The sequence below is a fragment of the Castor canadensis genome, chromosome 6 (genome assembly GCF_047511655.1).
Source record: "Castor canadensis chromosome 6, mCasCan1.hap1v2, whole genome shotgun sequence".
In the NCBI taxonomy this organism is placed as follows: domain Eukaryota; kingdom Metazoa; phylum Chordata; class Mammalia; order Rodentia; family Castoridae; genus Castor; species Castor canadensis.
Window position 1 is genome coordinate 47400044 of NC_133391.1, and position 19729 is coordinate 47419772.

The 19729-nt window shown below is 43.6% G+C and overlaps 1 protein-coding gene across 5 annotated transcripts in view; it reads right to left on the bottom strand.

Annotated features, from left to right (window-relative positions):
- Positions 1–15129, bottom strand: part of Lrrc8d (leucine rich repeat containing 8 VRAC subunit D) — a 110006-nt gene extending 94877 nt beyond the window's left edge. For 4 of the 5 annotated variants that reach the window (XM_074076525.1, XM_074076533.1, XM_074076531.1 and 1 more), the window contains exon 1: positions 14084–14347. The gene's annotated coding sequence lies outside the window, so the exon portion shown is untranslated. Of the gene's footprint in view, positions 1–14083; positions 14348–14980 lie in introns of those variants that run through there. The other variant, XM_074076527.1, reaches the window with a different exon arrangement.
- Between the last annotated feature and the right edge of the window lie 4600 nt (positions 15130–19729).

A 19729-nucleotide genomic window follows, 5' to 3' on the forward strand; every position in this document is an offset into this window, starting at 1 on the left:
TCCTGTGAAGTCAGGATCACTAAATCAACTGGAGCTTCTGTGGCTATAAGAACCACATAGCAGTTAACCAGGCTAGAAAGAAACACACTGGATACATTTAGTAGCATGATGAAGAAAAAGAAGAAAAGCACAAGGAATAGTATTTAATCTGTATTTAGAAGTGATTTAGAAATTATTCACACTGTTATAATCAAATTTGCACATAATATTAATTTGGGAGGTGTGAAAAGGACAAATGGGGACAAGCCAATGCACTTAGTTAAATTAACAGAGAACTGAAGAAAAACAGGAAGTTCAGTTGCATTTTGTGTGTGTCCCTGAATTTGCAGGGAGAGCTGAGGTCCAATAGCAACCTCCTCGAAACCTGAAATGCCAAGACTGAACTAGGCAAAAGAAAACGGGATATGTTTAAAACTTTAGGATCTAAGGTGTGAACTTCACAAAGTATGAACCTATTATTCCACATATCACCAGTAAAGTTCCGTGAGAAACAGTATTCCCTTTCAAAAAAAGGACTGGGTTAGCAAAACTCAAAGAGATGAAAGAGTTCAAAGGCTGAATTTGGGAGACCAGATGAAAGTCAGTGAGTGGTGTATAATCTGGTCCCACTACAACTATGCCACACACACAAGGCCACGAGAATGGTTTGAAACACACGGCAGCATAAAACAGTGGAGAAAGGGGAGAGTAAATGGCTAAAACTTGGACCAGCATTATTGTTTTAAGCATAAATTATAATTTCTAATTTCTCTAGTGTTGAGAAATAGCTTTTCCTTGGTAGAACTGTTTATCTTCCCAGCAAAAATTAAACCTTAAAAGTTAGCATTTGATACAGAACTGAAGAACTGGGAGTGAGAGAGGTAGCCGTGCTTGACCGAAGTGACCCATGTGCACTCTGGATCCCAGAAAATGCGCATCCTGGAAGTGAACACCACGTAGCTCCTAAGAAACCAAGGAACTCAGAGCTCTGGAGCCAACATTTAGGGAAAGCTTCTTTCCCGGATATGGGCTCCAAATATATCCTAGCAGGCTTCTTTATGGGAGAAGAGCATGATTCAAAAAATAAAAGCCCTCTAAGAAAACAGTGGACAATGCATACTTAAAGCTTCCTCCTATGTCGTCCTTATTTCTCTCAACTGCAATTTGTACAGTTATTTTTTAAAGTAAAGCTTTTAATATGTGGAAAGTAGAGGAGTAACTCTGGGTAGCTATGGAATTACTGACAATAATAATAGTAACAGCAGCAACAGCTAATATTTGAGTGTAAACTATGTGCCAGAACTATACATCTTATATAAATCATTCTCCAACTAACCCTGGCAAGTTAATACTGTTACATCTTCATTTTACAGACATTTAAATCATGGTCCTATGGCTAGCCAGGGACGTAGCAGGATTAAAACTCAGGCAGTAGGCTCCAGAGCTTCAACAGACTGTCAAGATAGACAGACAACAATAAACCCTGCATCTCCCACTTCCTTCTAAATAAACAAACAGGAGAGAAAATTAGCACAATGGCATAAAGATAAGAGCCATACAACATTCTAGAGATGAGTGGAAAATGAATATGAAAAACTTCTGTCAAATGGTTGTGCTCCGAGATTACTGCTTATTCACAGGGAAGAAAAAACAAACCATAAAACCTAAATAGAATTTCCCATGGTTTGATGATCAGTCTCTTCCCATGATTTAAAAATCATCCATATATGACAAACCCCATATTGACATCAGTCCAGATTGTTCTCCCAAATGTTCAAATGCCCTTAGAGACTGGTCCCTCACCAGGCTGCACAGTCACCTGCAGGGCCTCACCCCAGATCTGCAGCGTCAAGAGGCACACAAAAGGTGTGCTCCTGGAATCTGACATCTCAGAAACCTCCAGCTGATCCTAAGGTCCAGCCCAGTGGAGAAAAGCCTTCTGCAGACATCCCATGCCTTTCTGCACCCTACCCCTACTGGAATCGCTGAAGTCAGAGATCATAGCACATTAATTCCTTTCTCTGATAGAATGTGCTTTGTTCAAAATTGGTGGGTGAAATGAAGTCCAAGCTCCTTAGCAGGACACCCTAGGCCCTCAGTAATCTGTCTCGAACTACTCTCCTCTGGCCTCCATTCCTCCTTCATCCCTCAGTCTGTCACTGCACCATTCCCCAGACACATTAGCTCCTTTTATGGCTCTACACTTTGCCATTATCCAAACAGTTCTCTACCTGTCACCATCTTTCCCATCAATCAAGGCCCTGTTCAAGTCATCCCTGATCTTTCCAGTCAAAATATCCTTCCTCTGAGAGAGTGTCCACATAGTTTAGCCAATTTAGAATGAAGCATAAACTGTAAAATGTGAATTGTACGAAACTGTTTATGTGCTGGTCGTCCTTCCCGTTAAAGTAGGGCCATATTTTTCTTATCTTTCATACTGTGGATGAGAGACAGACTTAATTTCAAAACAATTCTTCCAGTTACTAACTAGCACTGTAATGCCAGACAAGTTATTTAAACACACTCAGTCTCGACTTTCTAACCTTTGAAATTAGACTCTAATGACACCAACCTCCCTAAGGTAAGAAAAAAAACATGAGAAGTGTGGTCCACTGTGGATCACCTAAACTGCTCTAACACGATAGTTCACTTTCACTTCCCTTCCTACTACATTGTAGACACAGTAAACACTCACAATTTTTGCCTTTTCTCTAAAAAAAGAGGAGAGAAGGTTTTGCTTTAAAAGTAATGAACAGTAACTTGTTAAAGTCCTTTCTCCTTCCTCAATTTTGTTCTAAGAAGGACATTTCATAATATTTCTATGGAGAAGTCATCTCTTCCTTTCCTTTCTTTCCTTCAAAAATCAATGTACAAAACTCTAAGGAACAAGCCCTGTCACTGTCCCTCCTACTCCAGCTTGCTTTTTACTTTGAACTACAGTAACTGCCTGCAGCCAGCATTGCTGCCTAGAGAATCGCCTCCTTCACCCTTACAACAAACAGTACTTTGTCAGGAGACTGGAGGCCAGCCCAAAGTAGGAGGGGGAAAAGCCAAGAAAAAAGAGTTTAGGCCAGAAACAGAGTCGACACCCACTCTTTGGTTCATGCTGTAGCACAGGTAAGCCAAGATGGGGAAAGAAAGGCTACCAGGGCAGCACAAGCTTTCCCCTCCCACGCAGACTCACAAAGAGTACTGCTGATCAGCTCACTGCCTAATACATGTGCTTTCTGTTGTTAATGAAATATTGTCATATATAATAGCGCCTTACTCTCATCAAACCAATCGTGTTGCCATGATTATGGCCTCCCACATTTACAGATGAAACCTGAGTCTTGAGAAACCCAAGGTCACACAAAAAGTCTATGAAAGGGATGCTGGGACCAGAATTCAAGTTCTGTAAGCCCTAAACCCATACCCTCCTATCAATTATAAAAGATAATTTGAAAAATGCTCTTGGAAGTTCACCAAATACACGATTTGTAAAGGTAAAGGTAAAGCAAGGCAGGTTTTGTGCCCTTGAAAACAATTCTAGTGCCAGGGATGAGGGTTGTCACAGCAACAAAGGCTCCAACTACAGCCCTTACAATAATCAGCCCAGTATCGGAGGACAGAGTTCCAGGGAGGTCCTTAAGTCAGTGTTCTGACCCTAGATGGGCACTGTCTCCACTATGTCATCTGCTCATTGGTTTGGGGAAAAGAAAGAGAAGGAATATAATTTTCTTTTTCAATCAAACTCTGATCCAACTTCAAAACTGAAATGATGTAGAAATCGAAAGAAGTTTCTGAAGCAAACTTGTGATTGTTGTTACAAGGGTACAAGGTTCAATAATCCACAGATCATGAAGTCAGGCTGCTTGGGTTCAAGTCCCAGCTCTGCCACTTTGCTAAAATTCAACTATGTGACCTTGAATTACTTGGCTGTTCATGGATGACTGGGAGGAGCAGGCAGACTGGAAAGCCAGTTTTGGTTTCCTCTGCTACAAAACAGGACTGTTTGGAGTAAATGAGTTAATACATATGTAAAGTGCTCCAAACCATGGCTGGCACACAGGGCACGCTCCATAAGCATTTCCTATTACCACTTCCAAATTAGTCAGTAGAAGTGGATTCTTTTTTAAGCACACTTTGTAAGGAGGTTAAAAACTTCTTGCACAACTTTTTAACCCAGAATGCCCTAATGGCACAAAGATTCTTTACAAATTTTTCTTTCTGATAGGTTCTTCCAGGAGCTCCATTTGTGAACTGCAAGTAGTGAAATTTAAAATGTTTTCTTCTTCCCAACCAATCAAGGAAACCTGCATCCATTCTCTCAATACCACAAATCAGTTTCCATAATGATAAAAAAAAGATCCCTATTGCACTTACTAATACGGGGACACACTTTCAAATGCATTTATTCTTGAAGCAACTAAAGTGTTAGAGCTTTAGCTACACCAGTTAGGAAAGATATATATGGTTCAGCTCAAACCATGGAATGAAATCTGCTGAAAGGGTTCTTTCCCAGAAAACTCCGAAATTGCAGAAACAATGCAATTGAGAAAAACATTTTTAAATATCCTCGGACTAAGACGGTAGACTCTGCTAGTTACAGAGATCTGTCCAAACACTACCAAACTCTCTTCTATCAAAGAGGACACATGTATGACGAGTTACACTTCAACCTCATTAGGATTTTCCTCAGAGCAGATAAAACTATAAAGATAGGAATACTAGCATCATCACAATACAGGTCTGAGGTTGTGTCCTGTACAGGGACATGCAGCCAGGAGGAAAGGCTAAAATCCACAGACCCCTGTTCTCCAAGCAGTGTGCCCAACAGGACAGCTGCAGCCCTGCTGTCACTTCATCATGCACAGGCTCACGGGGGCCAGTCCAAGTGGCACTGAGCACACCAGCCCTCCATAAGCCAAGCAAGCAGTGTCCCAAGCCATGTTTCCCCTGGGGACTACTGTGCACACCCTGTTGGGCAATGTTGTAGTAAAAAACATTGGTCTATACGCCAACAGAGTGAACTTTCCAGCTTTGTGGATTTACTTTTTGCTACTGGCTGCTCCAAGGACCCTATTTTCCCATTCCACGTTCTCCTTTCTGATCTGAATCCCTTCCCTTCCACGTCACCTTCTGAACAGCCCCCCACAATGTGACTAGAAAGGGCAGAACAGTGCTTTGCTCTTCCCAGATGGGCTCTGCACTATTTCTAAACTCACTGAGTTACAATGTTCCCTTTCTCATGTAAGGAGCCTCCTTCCTGGCTCTTCTTTCCACACTTAGCCCCCAAATCAACTTCAAGGTAGTAGCAAATCTTCCCCGTGCCCCCTTGCCTTCTGGGCTAGCTGATCTCTTCTAGCTCCTACCTGTTGCTCTCTACCACTGGGTCCATCTGTCCTTCCTCATGCTCACACTCAAATTCTGCAACTTTTCCCTGCACCGATTACTCCTCAGGGAGGACAGTCTCTTCGGATGCACCCACTCCAGATGTAATACACCAATGTAACAGTCAGAAATCATGCCCGCTGCTAGCAAGGTGTTTTGAGTTTTATTCTGCTTTGGGAGATGGGTGTGTGTGTGTGCACAAAAGAATGCCAGGTTTTGATTTGATTCTATTTAAACTGATTTTTAAAAGTGTATTCTGCAAATTCTATGCTCCCATTTATCTAACCACTAAAGGTCTGCCTATCTCTAAGGGGCTAAGTTCACAGGCTATATTTAGACCACAAGTCTATTTTGTTTAGTTTATAAGAAGTTCTTATTTAAGATGGTGAATTAGCCAACCTTTGACAATCAGATTTTACATAATAATTCAGATTCCTGGCTTACACTGAGTAATCAAAAGATGTGGCCCACATTCCCACAGGGCAAAAATGTTTTTCTAAACACCCCTATTTAGACAGGACTTTCACCTTTTAGTTTAGCCCAGCTCACCCCAGCTCCCTCCAGATCTCTCTAACCTGAGGCTGCTCATGACTGCCACAAACCAGCTTATGTGACGCCCACTTCAGGCAGTGTTTGGTAGTTTGCCTGAGACAAGCTCCCCCTACCCTCTGCAAAGCTATAACTAGCATCTTTCTGTATCTCCTTCCTCTCTTTAGTGCAGAAATTACAGTTGTAATTATAAAGTTTTTACTTGATACACAATTTGTCAGATATAAATAGTTTAGAAAGAAAATAATTTAGTTGTAGTAGTGGAACTACCCTATGGAACTCAGGGAAAGAGGGATAGTAAAAGAACGATAGAGCATCAGTAATATTACATAAGATATAGAGGATGTAAGGATGTGTATTGACAGCTGTTGAAAAATGGGGGGTAAAGGAGCAAGGGAGAATGGAAAGGGTTGAATGGACCCAAGTAAAGTATACCCACCCCTTTGAACATCAATTTAAATATTAATAATGAAAAACAGGACTGTAAAGTAGGTATATTTGCAGGGGGAGTACAGTGTGAGGGGAGGGTGACCTGTGTGAGGGGAGGGTGAAGGAAGGAGTGTATGGTAGATGGACTTCATATACCTATATAAAATAGAACTAAGAAACCTCTTGCAATTGCTTTAAGTGGGGAGGAGAGGGGGTTGAGGGGGAGAGACGATGGGGGCAATGTAACTAATGTACAGTATATCTAATCAAAATTGTCACTATGAATCCCCCCGTGTAATGAATATATCCTAATAAAAATATTTTTAAAAGAAAATAATTTAGAACTAGTAAAAGAGAAAAGGTTTTGTAACAGGAAAGTATTTTTCAAAAATTAAGCTGAAGAGGAAGTACCTCTTTCTCACTGTATGCGTGTACAGAAAGGGGGCATTTTTGTGCAAGACGTGTAATTACAACCTACTTTCCAACTGTCTTCATCACTGGCTAAATGTTAACATGAAAAATAAAACTGTTCAAGTACAAAGTTTAACCAAATGAATCCACTCCTGAAATTATACCTGAGTATAGCAAATGCATAAATAAAAAAGACTGAATGATAGAGAGAGATAAGGATACTTGTTTATTCATTTTTGGAGACATAGGAAATGATTGTTTTTATTATATATATTTGTTACAGCATTTATTCAGCAAGCATTCATTATAACATTTTCAACTAAGACTTAACACCTTACTTAACAAACTGCTACATCTTTACAGTGTATTTATTTACAATTATTGTAGGGTCAGATCTAATTAGGAGGAGGTGCTTATGTGCACTATTGTGACATTCTATCATCAATATTGTTGATGAAAGAGAAGAGGGCTAAAGAAAACACCAAAACAATTACGTGATTTTAAATTACCCTCTCAATTCTAGTATAAAAATTCACCTGAGTGGTACTCCGTATGTACTTCCTAAAACCACAGTGGCCCGGATGCATGAGCACCTGGGCCCCACTACAGCCACGGTCCTCAAACGAGAAGCAGGAGTTAGATAAGTAGGATGGTCCCTTTACACCTCAAAATCTGATTCTCTTTTTCACTTAACAGAAAGATTAATGGCATTAAAAAATGAATACAGAAAGGTTGAGAAATAAGAAAGAAAAGTACAGTGAATATGAGAATGGGCTTTGAAGTAAAACAAGCCTAGTTTCAACATCTACCTCTCTCATGTCTTTAAGATGCTTATCTGACGTACCAAATTTCTCCACCCTATGACCTCATCCATAAAGTGGGAATAAGACCACCTTCTACTTAGGATGGTTTTGAGGATTAAATGAGAATGCAGGTACATTCCAGGGCATAACTGTGGACAATCAGTAAATGCCTAATAAACAGTAGAAGTTATTTGGTTTTGCTTTTTTTTTTGCGGTACTGGACTTTGAACTCAGGGCCTATGCCTTGAGTCACTCCACCAGTCCTTTTTTGTGATGGGTTTTTTTTTTGAGATAGGGTCTCCAGAACTATTTGCCCGGGCTGGCTTCGAACCTCTATCCTCCTGATCTCTGCCTCCTGAGTACCTAGGATCACAGCTGTGAACCACCAGCACCCAGACCAGTAGTTGTTAAGAATTCTGGGTATTCCATAAATTGTCCAACTACTTCTTGACTAGCAAAGTTTTAAAAAAAAAAAGTTCTACCTGAGAATAAACTGATGTGAAAAGCTCATTCCATATGGTGCGCAAGCATCATGTCAATCTCCTAAGTACTTTAATTTTCCAACATTACTTAAAATCGGGTAGAGAACAATCAGCAAAGAGAATTGTTACTGATGGCTTCTGTCCTGTGTTCATAGTGAGGTAGAGAGAGGCGGCTTTCTGGCAGTCAGCATCCTTCATAAAGAAGGGTTTCTTACACATCTCTTCTCCCTGCCCTGTAGAACTCACTGCAGTTCTGCATATGGTGCTAAGATCAGCAATGGGATTTATGTGTTGTTGGGGGAGTGAAGACTTCTCTGACAATGTTCCTTACTACTAGCAGCAAACAGAGGAGGAGGAAAAAAGACTTTAAGGAAAAAAACGCTCTTAATGGAATCTAATACTGTATTTGTGAGACCAGCAGGTTATCAGGAGAGGATATAAACATCTTGAATACCTCAGAGCAGTGGCAGTCCTTAAACTTTTGATTTCATAGGCCAGTAAAAAAGAAAGACCGTCATAGAACTGCCAGGTTAAAACCTGACCAAGTACTGGGCATGGTTGTGCACACCTGTAATTCTAGCACTTGAGAGGCAGTCAGGAGGGTTTGGAGTTCGATGTCAGTCTGGGCTACACAGCATGACCTGTCTCAAAAGACTTTTGAAACTGAATAAACTTAGCACTGAAATCAAAAAAGCCTGCTGCATCATATTTATTCATCTCAGTTTTTCATGGACTGGTGTTACTGTCTCTCCAGACCCCCTTATGGAAACAAGTGCTCAAGAATAGACAGCCTGCCCAGGATGCCTGGCTCATGGAGGCACTGTGAACCATCTACTGTCTTGGTCGTCATCTTCTAAGGAGTAAAATGTCTCCTTCAAGCATCATTTGTCTTAATAACCCATTATTGGCTTGTCAGAAAAAAATGTTTCAACACCTTAAAGGGGTCTTCCGTCAGTATGCAGTCTTTGTGCCCTACTAAGTAAGGTGCTCAGCCCTGGCAACATATCAGAATCACCTGGGCACAGGGAGGACTTTTATCAAAACTGAACTCCACCTCCAGAGACCCTAATTCAGTAGACATGGAAAAGTCTGGATACAAGTACTTTAGAAATATTCCCTGGATACTAACCCTGATGCCAGCCAAGGTTAAGAAGATCTGGTATTCTATATTTTTGGTGGTGTTCACCCTGAATTCGTGTCTTACAAAGCTTTAAGGTAAACCTTTTCATTCATTCCTTTTGGCAACAAACGCTAATGGAGGACTGAAGTGTGTGGCACTAGAAAACCAGTGAAGAACAAGACAGAGCTGTCCCTGCCTTCACCAGAGGCAGGCAATCAAAACATCACATGCAGGTTCACTGGAACGAAGCAAACAACCAACGCTTCCCAGGTCCTTATCCTAGTGGTTTCAGGGTCTTCAATAACATCTCTCAACTGAGTCTTTCCAGAGACTGGAAATGCTAAATATTTTTATCAGAGAAATGGGTCCAGCAAGGACTTGTCCTCACGGAGCCCACATTCAAACAGCAATTTCCAGACTTTCAAGGTCTTTCTTAAGGCAAAGAGCTTATGACTTTGAACAGAGCACAGTGGAAATTCAGTAAGACTATGTTTTCTTCCAAATCATTTTTGTGATATGTAGCATGTCCTGGCCTTTTTATCTACAACAGTTAAGTTGGAAAACATTGTGAAATTATTTTCAGAGCCCTTCCATGGGTTTTCCCAATAAAATACCATCCTATGAAAGTTCAATAATGTCTAATTAGATACTTGTCCTCCTGTTTGCCCACAAAGAAACTCACCTACAAATCTTCTGCTGGCTAATCCATGCCAGTGTGGTTTCCTTGGAGCAAATCCCTATTGGTTAGGTATTTCATAATCCAGAGAGCTTACTGTCATCTGTAAACCTAGAAATTCCAGTGTGTGCTCCTTCTTTTGGTTCAATTATGTAAATAAGGCCTGAGGGACCTCACTGTTTACACACCTCCAAGCAGAGGAGAAATCTTTACTCAGTCTTTGAGTTCTTCAATGCGGATAGATTCTATGGCCTGCTGTGTAACTACATGCATAAACTTAACCACATCGCCTCCCTATGCTGCCTGGATGTTCTCATCTATAAAATTCAAGGGTTGATCCCATCCAACTATAGTATTTGGTGTTTCTGGCAGTATTGGGGATTGATGGTCTCACGCATGCTAGGCAAAGCACTCCACCAGCTGAGCTATGCCCCTAGCCCTTTTGGTTTCATTTTTGTTTTTCAGACAGGGCTTCACTACTTTTTTTGCACAAGCTAGCCTTGAACTTGCAATCTTCCCAAGTAGCTAAGATTATAGGCGTGAGCTTAATAGTCTATCTTTCTATTCAAAATGATACAACAGCATCCTTAATTCCAAGGTGATTTCAATTTTGACCAGCCTTTGAAAAAGTAGGAAATATCTAAGGGTTTTCAACCGTCAAGAAACCTCATATATTCATGAAACATCCCTTCTTTTTATAGGATTATTCTTCAGCTTTGGAAGATTTATTCAGGTTTCCCATGTGGGCCACTAAAGAAATGAGACCCAGCAGATTGTGCCATCTAGACAGATATGACCACCAGCAAAGGATAGGACACAATGGATATTCATGACAAAGAGGCTGAATGTGTGGGCTATGAGATTTGGAATTTTGCTCTAGTGTTCCCACAATACTATGGGATAGCTACTACCCAAACCAAGGAGCTTTAAATCTGGTTTGCTGGATAGGATCTAGAACATTTGAAAAACCTGGCACTAAGTTACCTGGGATTTATGACCTGCTTGCTCCAAAGGACATCTGGGAATGGTTATTTCTTGGCAGGCACTCTACCACTTGAGCCACTCTGTCAGCCCCTGGAATTCCTAACATTGAAGATGTGAAATCCAAGTTAAGTATGAAATTATACCAATGACAAGTTAAAGCCCAGGTACGGGGAAAAGGATTGTTTCTAAATCTCAATCCTCTCTCCTGACCTAAACCTAAAGCTGTCACTAAGTATTCTGGGTATAGCAAAAGAGAGAGACCACAGAGCTCAGCCTGAGTGGAAACCGAGTTCATACATGGTTTAGCCAGGCAACCTGTCTTCCTCCTCACAAATTCCATAGCAATTCTGATCTGACAAGCTTCAGATTTATAAAACATTAAAAACTCTTCCAGATGTATAAAGAGATTTGAGGTGGTCTCAGAAGCTTGCAGCAGACACAAAGGATTTCAAATGGCGCCTCAGGTGCAAACAAATGTTGAGTCAAATCTAGACTCCATAACAGAGACAGACCAAAAAAAAAAAAAAAAAAAGAGAGAGAGGCAGATAACCCAGAAGACATCTAGAAAGGATGTCTCATGAGGGATGGTGACAACAATTGGTACTACTTAATAAACTTAGAAAAGTTTATTGTCGGTGTGTTCAAAAGAGTGTTCTGCTGTAATTCCCAGATACTCAGGAGGCAGAGATGGACCCTGGTGTGCCCCACGACACCCACAAAAATGGGCTGCAGGGCATGACTTAAGCAGTACAGCACTTACTTGCCTTGCAAGCTTGAGGCTGAGCTCAAAGGCCAGTACCACAATAAAAAAAAAAAAAAAAAAAAAAAAAAGGCTGTCCTGTGTAAGTGGGCCGCTCCAGAAGAAGAGAATCAATGGAACAAAGATGCAAAAAGACAGTCTTCAGACCAAACAGAAATAACCCAAGCAGTCCAAAAATGTAATGACACATCTTCCTGTTCCTCAGAGTATTTAACAAGAGCTACCCAGCAAGTGTAAGAATTTACTGAAGAAGTCAGACTGGTTCTCTCTAAAATGCCAATGCCGAGTCTGTGACTCCCCACTTAGCCCAATATTACACTGTCCTGCTAGCTCACAAGCTTACCTCAAAACTATCCAAGCCCTAGTCACTTCAGGCCTAAGCACAGCAGAAGTCTCCTAGATTGGCTTCCTAATAACCTCCATGTTATTCTTCCTCTCATGTCAAGAACCACCCTCCTCCTCCAAGGTCTATTATGAAATGTAACTCCACTTCTCCCAATGCACAGTGGCACTCACATTTGCTGTCTAGGGCCGGGTTTCTTGCCTTTGATGCTACTGACATCATGGCAGGATCATTCTTTGGGGGTAGGAGGCTGTTCTGTGCATCTCTGCCCACTAGAGGCCAGGAGAACCTGCTCCCTGGCTGTGATAACCAATTCTCCAGGTATTACTAAAAGTCTGCTGAGAGGCAAAACTGTGCTTTAGGGAATCACTGGGTCTTTAGACAAGCGATGCCCATCAATGACTTGCAGTCAGATTCCCCACTAAAGGTCAGTTGTATTTGCTGCCTTTGATCTGACACCCCATACTATGTGCTCCTTCCCCCTGCCTTTGCTCAACCATTGTAAAGTCAATTCAGATTTAGAGCCCTCCCTTGACACACACATTTTCATGTGGCTCTAAACACCCTGAACTCCTCAACAACTGGACTTTATTTCTGCCAGTATCCTCACCTCTACCTGTCTTATCTGCTCTCTCATTAGGAGAATCCTTTCCTTCTTGTGAAGGTCCAATAGCACCCACGCCACCTTCCCTGCTTACTGCTGATACTCAGTAAAAATTAACTGGTGTTTCTTAGAATGTCAAACACCACTTCCAGGTATAAACTGAAATTCCTTACAAACTACCATTTCAAGAACATAAGTGACCATAAATACAAAATTTGGCATAACTCTGACCTTTGATGGCTAGTGCCAATTTACCTACAGTACTAGAAATGTCTAACTTCCAAAAACAGATGCCAAAACATTTTAACCATTTGGATATGACAAACACACCAGAATTTTCTAAAACAAACAAGCAACAACAAAAAGCTCTGTACAATGTAAAACTTAATGAAAAAAACTGTCAAGTTTTGACCAAGTTTTTTAAAATGAGCAAGGAGAGAAAGCTATGGCTGTGGCTCAATGCTTTGTTACATCATCCTGTGCTCCACATGGTAAAGGAGAGTCAGGGAGGGGAGGAACTGGGTCATTTGAGGCCAGTTTCCTCTCCAACCTGCTAATGTTAAGTTTTATTCAACAAAGTACACACACACACACCCTCAATAAAAACTAGACGAATTGCAGATAAAATGTCCAAATGTATAAATAAACTGTACCAATACAGTTTGGAAGTTTTCGGTCCAGCTCTATGGATTACCTAATAATTTTATGGAGGACTCCCTAAATAACTTACAGAAGCAAAACACTCCAAATCAACTTTCCCCCATATTTATTTTTAATCATCTAATTTTAATCTTAAAATTCTTTTCTATCTCACACTTTATCTTAACAGGGTTGTTAGTCACTTGGTGTCCAAACGGGAGAAGCAGAACTCTAATCCTGGCCGAGCTGACAAGACAGAATGTGTTTGGTCAGTATTAATGGTCTGTAAAAACAAATGCTGTCTGAAAGCCCCGTTTACCTGCTTATGGTGCAGGATTCTGCCCAAAGGTCTGTAGGATGTGGAAGCCCCAGAAGCTTTGGAGAGGAAGGTCTGACTCACTGTCATTCTTGGCACGTGGATGGGGACCTCGGTTGTTTATGAAGTAAACAGCCGTCCTGAATACTGCGGACGGGAATTCCCTGCCTGTCCAGACTCTTCCAACAATGTGCACAGACCATCTAATAAGTGCTCAATAAATGCTGCCTGAATGGAATTTTATTATTAAGGCTGCCAAGGAAAGTTTGCAGAAGTTGGCTCTTTATGCTTGTATCTCTTCCAAAATACGTCCTCACAGCTTTCTTGCTACCCCCAAAAACAAACAAAAACACCCGCTTTTCAAAGACAAGGAAGAGGAAATCTTCACAGCAACAGGAGCCCAAGTGGCTCAAGGTTAGGCTCCCATTCGGCTAGAACTCCCCAATACCTATTCCCCGTCTCTTTGCCTATCTCCTTCGGTGTCATCTTCGTGCCTCCCTTCACTCTCCTGAAACCTCACCTCCCCACTTTCAGCCACACACACACGCGCGCCCTACCTGCGTGTGTACCACTGAAACCTCACACCCCACCGCTCCCCGTCCAGCAGGGACCTACCTCTCCTCCCCTTGACCCGTAGCAGTTCTTCTTCACTGCAGATGGTTTTTAAAAAATTCCAAAAAGTCTCATTTCTTTATCTGCCAGGGAAACCCCAAATAATGGAGGAGACAGAATGACAGAGGTCCCCATCGACGCTCCAGTAACAGGAGGTGATGGTGCTCTAAGCAAGCACCCCTGTTTTCCTCTTTCAGAGTCCCTGAACAAGACTCTAGCAGAAGTCCCGCTCCCAAGAGCCCACGCTTCCAAACAAGCTGGAAGCGGATTATACCGGTACCCAACCCGGAGACAGCCCGCGGCGCGCTGGGTGCACCTGCGGCCCCAGCCCCTCCCTCGGGCGCGGGGGGCGGGGCGCCGGCCTCACCTCCCCGCCAGCGCCAGCGGGGCTCGCAGCGCGGCCCACCCGGCGCGGGACGGAGGCGGAGGAGAAGCGTTTCTGGAGAAGTTCAAGGGCTCGCCTTACGGGCGCCGGGCCAGCAAGGCCAGACGGCAAGCCCCCGACCTCCGGGAGGAATCTGGGCAGCGGGGACCGGCTCTCCCCGCCCCTCCGACTGAGCGGAAGGAGGCAGAACAGGGAGCGCGCGCGGCGGGGAGCGGGAGCCGGGCAGTGGGCGCTCGCGAGTCGCCGGGCCCACCGCGGGCCGCCCAGGGTGCCGAAAGCGGAACCAGCTCCGACCACGGACGCTCGCAGGAGGCAGCCTGGCCTGGCTCGCCGCCTCCCGTCCTCATCCCCCGAACCAGTCCCCAAACCAGTTCCCGGGCGCAGCCCCGGCTCCGACCGCGGGGCCGCGCGCAGCCAGGCAGGACGCCTGCGCCGGGAGGGCGCGCTCCGGAGCCACTCCACCTGCGCCTCAGCCTCCCCCGCCTCCCGCGCGGCCCGGAGGGGTGCGTACCAACCTTAGGGGGCCGCTCGGCCGCCGAGCCAGGGCTTATGCCGAGGCGGGAGGTGGCGGCATCACCTTCGGCGGGCGGCGGCTGCAGCGGGACGCGCCGGGGCGGCGGTACAGGCGCGCGGCGCCCTGGACCCGCCCGCGGCTGCCACCTCGAAGCGCGGCGGAGGAGCCGGGGCACCCCGGGCGGCGGCAGCGGCGGCGACGGGAGCAGCAGCACATGACTCTGTAACGAGGGGAATTAGACAAAGCGTAACATGGACTCCGGGCCCGTGCCGGCGCTGCAGCTCTGGGACCAACCGCTGCCTGCGAGCGTCGCGACTGGCCCGGCCGCAGCCAATGGGGCGGGCCCGGGCCTCCATGTGATTGCCGGCTCGGTCCCCGCCAGCCCGGCCGCGCCCGCCGGGGGTCCCGCCGCTTCCGCAGGGGGCGGGCGGGCCGATCCGAAGGCGCTGCGTGGCCAGGCGGATGGCCCGGACCAGGGGCCGTGCTAGGCACCGAGCAGGTGCCCTGGGCGGAGAAGAATGGCAGCCGGCTCTCGCCGTGGGCGCGGTACCTATCCGTCCTGCGCGCACCTGGGTAGTGCTTAGGAGCAGCAGTCCGCGCCTGTCAGCAGGGAGGCTAGGTCCCCCAAGCTTCGTCCTCCGAAGGAGTCTGTGTTATGGACTAAAACTCATTAGAAGACTGGGGGGAGGGGTTACATAAAAAGTCGTTTTAAGTGCCTTCCAACTCTAAGAAGAAAGTGAATGCCTGAGATTTGGGGCGCATACAGTTGAATCTCTGCGCACTTTTCCAGCTTCGTTGATGTATCTCTGCCACTAAGGCTGTACTGCAGAGTGAGATTTTGTTTGCGTCTGAACCTGACCTTCCCGCCCCCGCCCCCATCCTCATACACACACACACTCTTTTCACCAACATGTTTTTCCCTACGATGTAGGCTAAGAAGTGTTTTCCAACCTGATAGTTATAGTTTGATGTGAGGCTGAAGTTCCTTTGCAGTCTTTTTTTTTTTTTTCCGGGTGGAGAGAGGCAGGAGCCAAGTACTGGAGTCAGGCAGGATGTTTGCAATTATTTGGTTCAAACAGAACAAATGGTTCTACTCGGTACTTCAGTATCTCCTTTAATCTGAATCCATGTGATTGTCTTCTAGCAAGATGTCTCCACGTCGGCAAACATTCAATCAACACTTACTCAATATTTAAATGTTGTTCTAGAGCAGGCTCACTGAAACTACCCGGGAAAGGGTCGGGGTGAGATACAGTGAAATATTAAAAAGATTGGTTTTCCAGGGTTTCAGGAATGACTTCAGAAAGGAGATGACAGAACTGCCCCTTGGATGGTGCGCACCTAGTCATCAGGCAGGACAACAGCGCAGACAGGGAGGAGCATGAGCAGAGAGGTCCCGAACATACACCGGGTGCCCTAGGCCAGTTACAAGATGACCCAGATCTGGGTAGAGCCCCTGTCCTCCTCTTGCCTTCTCACTTTCCTTCCCTCATCCTCCTATTCCGCCACCCTGCCAAGGAGGAAGTGCCTGGGCAGCTGGGGTGTGATCTAATTACAGTCTCAGGTTTTCTAATCTGGGAGGTTAGAGCAGTTTTAAAACTACAACAACTAGTGACGTGATATTTCGATTGAAAATATCCCACTGTTATCATTAACTGAGAATGTTTTTGCTCTGTGTAAAAACAGCTCCTGTACTTTGCTCTACTTTCCTATCTTCCCTAGATTTTAAACTGTGATTCTAGATTTGAAGAAAATGATTTCAAGACTCATAGAAACTGAGAAAAGAAAAACTTGATATTCAGGAAACAGTCAAATGTATCCTGTACTGTGATGCACACCTGTAGTTCAGCTGCTCAGGAGGCTGAGGTAGGAGGCCTGGGTAACAAAGAGAGACCCTTGCCTGTCAAAAGAAAGCAAAGAGGGAAGGAAGAATAGGTTGGAAATGGGCAAAGTGTGTATTCCTTTTCAACAGACAATTCCACATCTGGGAATTTACACTTTGAGCAAAAGTTATGTATGCTGGGCCGGTGAAGTGCCTAGCAAGTGTGAGGCCCTGAGTTCAGATCCCAGTACAGCCAAAAAAAAATGATGTCAAAGATATTTACATATGCGTATGAAAATACATGCAGGAGTGTGTTCACTGCAGCATGGCTTGTAACAGTGGAAACAATGTAATGGCATAAAAGTCTAATAACAAATCCCAGTAGAGAACTGATTAGGGAAATTACTTTAGCTCTGTAGAAGGAGCTAAACTGTTAGCAAAAATATTACAGACGCATTTGTATATGGAGAGATGCCCAAAATCTGTAAGAGAAAAAAGGAAGCTGCATAAACAATGAGTAATAGGAGCCTATGATTTTTGTACTAAAATATACATGGGACTACCTGTATGCTTAAAAGAAATGTGGACGCATATATAATAAGCTGTTACTGGTGGTTGTCTCTTGATATGGGATTACCAAGCCTTTCATTCTCGGTTACTAAGTTCTATGTGTTTGAATTCTTTTTATATTGAGCACATTTTGTTTCGATAATCAGAACAATAATAAGAAGATTGTCTTAGTCCTTTCAGTTTGCTGGAAGAAAATAGCAACTGGGTGGCTTATAAACAACAAATTTATTTCTCATAGTTCTGGAGGCTGGGAAGCCCAAGATGGAGGCACCAGTGAACTCAGTGTCTGGTGATTGTGCTCTGATTCATACAGGATACTTGCTGACAGGGTTTTCACCTGGTAGAACAGGTGAGAAGTCTCTTGGGCATCTTTTATAAGGGCCCTTATTTATAGTCATGGGAGCATTGCTTTTATGAACTATGACTTCCTAACACAGTGCAATGTGAATTTTCGCAGGACACAAACATTCAGAACTTAGCACAGATAAAATTATTAAGTGCTCTACCAATGAGGCTGAGGTGTAGCTCAGTGGTAGTGTTTGCCTTGGTTTCGTGAGGCCTGGGTTCAATCCCTAACACTGAAAACAACAAAAACTTGCTTTGAAAAGTAATGGAAAATAACTCTTGATAGTCTAGCATGAAAAAACAAAGCCAGAAAACTGCCAACTTCCCCTTTTTTTCATGAAAACCTTGAAGGGAGAACAAAGGAGAGTAATTGATGTGACATTTGAGTCAAAATTAAGAAATATGACAGGTGTCTGAGGCTAACTCTAGATATGTCCATAGGGATGAGGACACACAATAAGGCTTCAAGGAATTTCTGCACAATATTTATACAGCACTTACAGTCCTCTGATGAGTTGTTTAGGTCAGGAAGTAGCAACTGTTCCTGCACATGGCAAGCCTGTATCAGAAAAATAACAACCGCTACTGCTTTCTCCATGCCTGCACAACTAACACCTGGGCACCAGCTCTAAATACTTTTAGTCTTCACAGCAACCCTCTGAGACATATAGAATCCTTCATTTCTTAGCCCAGAAACAAGGCATAAAGAGATTATGTAACTAGCTGAAGATCACACAGTGTTTAGGTGGCTGAGTGAGACTTTTAAACAGCCTTGCTGTGAAAGTTCAAACATTTAATCCCAGAACTGTCTAAAAGGACCATGTATGGACTAGGGGTGTGACTCAAGTGGTAGCGTGCCTGCCTACCAGGTGCAAGGTCCTAAGTCAAACTCCACCCCCACTCCCACCTCCACCCCCTATCCCCTACCCCCAGCTTCTGCAAAAATAAATAAATAAAAGGACCATGTATGATAAAATGCCATTATTGGCCTGGCATGATAGTACACATCTGTAATCCCAGCTACTCAAGAGGCAGAGATCAAGAGGATCCCAGTTCGAGTCCACCTCAGGGAAACCACTTGAGAAACCCCCATCTCAACCAGTAAGCTGGTAGAAAGAAGATTGCTGTTAAAAGATGACACCAGGCAATATTTGCACTTTTATCAAATTTAATTCCAAATTAATTTGTATTTACCTAAACCATAGCACTTAGAATGCTGGAAGACTCTCAAAAACTCTTATTGACTGAATGAATGGACAATTGACTTTGCCACTAGAAAAGAAGATGGGAAGATGGGAGAAGAGAATTTGCATTCTTTCCATCACCTAGTACCTCCTGATGACCAGCAATATGTCCCAATGACCTGTAAACATGTTTTTGAAAAACTGTGCAGGAATCAAACTCTACAAATTGGCCCCAAATGCACAGGGGTAGGTATCTTATGTGTAATTGCATGATGAATTCCTTGTAAGATGAAAACTAGCCCGGGGGAAGGGGCTAAATTTAGACACAACTGCATAACCACTACAAACATAGAATTTATTTGCTTGAAAAATGGTAATATTGATTAAAGATTGAAAATTCTCTCTCTCTCTCTGTCTCTCAATTCCTTCATCTCCAAAATGGGGATATTAATAGATATCTCAGGTTATTATTATTAGGGGCAATGACTAAACCCTGACATAGGTATTGTTCAGTAAGCATTACCTATTATAATTATGTGCATATATTGTAAGTGTGAAGAAAGTTTCTGAGACTATTGTGTTTTACTAATGCCATAGCAAGCAAGGCGAGAATTCCTATAGAGAGGCTGCTTTGAATTACATAGTAGGAGCTCAGCCTAAGCATTTTTTTCTTTCCTCTCCTCTTCCTCCTTTTTTTTTATTTCTTAAATTAGGGCCTCACAGGACTCCATCACTTGAGCCACACCCCCAGCTCTTTTTGGCTTTAATTTTTTGAACAAGGTCTTGTGTTTTTGTCAGTCCCAGCCTGGATCAAGATCCTCCTATTTAT